This window comes from Pan paniscus, chromosome 2, assembly GCF_029289425.2.
Source record: "Pan paniscus chromosome 2, NHGRI_mPanPan1-v2.0_pri, whole genome shotgun sequence".
NCBI lineage: Eukaryota > Metazoa > Chordata > Mammalia > Primates > Hominidae > Pan > Pan paniscus.
The window spans coordinates 36129966-36132055 of record NC_085926.1 but is presented as its reverse complement, the minus strand read 5'-3'; the positions used below and the strand labels follow the sequence as shown (position 1 = coordinate 36132055).

At 40.6% G+C, this 2090-nt stretch overlaps 1 pseudogene; it reads left to right on the top strand.

Moving 5' to 3' along the window:
- Positions 1–1184: 1184 nt before the first annotated feature.
- On the top strand, positions 1185–1889 carry LOC100995932 (replication factor C subunit 3-like; annotated as a pseudogene).
- Positions 1890–2090: the final 201 nt, after the last annotated feature.

Sequence of the window (2090 nt, the reverse complement as noted above, 5' to 3'; positions counted from 1 at the left end):
TCCCCAGCCATCTTAGGCACATGTCAGAATCTCCTGAGGCTGTATCTTGGATGTGTCCTTAACCTCACCAAAATAAACTTTCTAAATTGATTGAGACCTGTCTCAGATACTTTTGGGTTCACAGGTGTAAGTGGAGTGAAGACTGACTTCCTTTCTCTCACAGGCCATATGAATCTTGGTATCTAGGATGAGGCTGGGGAGGTGTTTTCACATGAGAACTAGGGCATGTCTCCCTAAGAAATTGGCCATCTCCAGGAATCCCAAAGAAATAACCTTTGCTGTATGGTGATTTGCAGACCAATAGTGTTAAGGAGAGAAGATACATCCCTCTAAGCTGTAATCATCACAAAGCAAGCTATAATTTTAGAAATTGATACTTGGAAGGTATTATGTGTTAACAATTACAGTCAGGAAACTGGTGGTCAGAATAGAATGAAAGCAAAGAAGAATTAGTTAGAAGACAAATGGGATTTAGGTGGGATTTGGACTCTGCAGAAAATCTCATGGCTGCCAGATTCAGCTAGTAAAGCTCATTATCAGTGTTTAACTTATTTTTTCTAATGCTAGTATATGTCCCCTAGTTTCCTTTGTAGTCACACCTTGAAGTGGAAGTGCCCTTTTTTTTGTTTGAGACGGAGTCTCGCTCTGTTGCCCAGGCTGGAGTGCGGTGGCGCCATCTCGGCTCACTGCAAGCTCTGCCTCCTGGGTTCACACCATTCTCCTGCCTCAGCCTCCTGAGTAGTTGGGACTACAGGCACCCACCACCACACCCGGCTAATTTTTTTTTTTTTTTGTATTTTTTTAGTGGAGACAGGGTTTCACCGCATTAGCCAGGATGGTCTCGATCTCCTGACCTTGTGATCCGCCTGCCTCGGCCTCCCAAAGTGCTGGGATTATAGGCGTGAGCCACCACGCTCGGCCAAAAGTGCCCTTTAAGTCAACAGTCTCACCTTTCAGGGCAGGCAGATATGAGATATTACAAATATATTGTAACTCTGTGGAATTAAAGTTGACTTCAGAATACAAACTTCATGTACCAAAGTAGCATTAAGTTTTCTCTCTTCAGAAATGCAAATCAAAACCACAATGAGATACCATCTCACACTGGCCGGAATGGTTATTATTAAAAAGACAGACATGTATGTGGGACTTTCATTTATCAGACCCCAGGAACTCAAGCTTTCATGAGCCTCTGGGTGGACAAGTACCAGCCCTAATCCTAGGGATGGATGGAGTATCACAGGGAGCAGGCAGCCCAGCTATACACAACCTGGTGCAGGGTGGTGAGTTTCCTCACCTTTAAGTGTATGGACCATCAGGTTCTGGAAAAAAGACAAGTGCTATGTGTGTTCTACATCAACTTTATGGTGTTGGAGTGGAAAAATTGAGAATTAAATATCAGACCATCAGGACTCCATCTAAAAAAATTGAAATTAGCACCATTGCAAGTAATTACCACCTTGAAGTTAATCCCAGTGATGCTGGAAATATTGATGAGGTAGTAATTCAGAAGATGTTGAAAACAGTGGCTCAGTCACAGCAACTTGAAACAAACTGTCAGATATTTTAAAATGGTATTATTGACAGAAGTTGGCAAACTCATTAAAGATGCTCAACATGCCTTGTAAAGAACCATGGAAAAGTATATGTCCACCTGCAGATTGATCTTGTGCTACAGTTCTACATCTAATGTGATACTACCTATTTGTAGTAGGTGCTTGGCAGTTGGTGTGCCTGCTCCCAGCATTGGAGATATTTACCATGTGTTATTTACTGTGTACAAGAAGGAAGATCTGAATCTTCCTTCACAACTGACTCATAGACTTGCAGAGAAGTCCTGCAGAAATCTCACAAAAGCCCTGCTTATGTGTGAAGTAGGATATCACTAGAGACCTCATGGACATTAAAAGGATGATAAGAAAATATTATAAATAAGTCTAATCATATAAATTTGACAATTTAGATGAAATAGAGATTCCTTAAAAGCCACAAACTGCTGAACTCACTGAGAATATATATATAATATATAATTAATAAGTATATGTGTGTGTAACTTATATATTAAACCATTTCTATTGAAGAAATTGCAT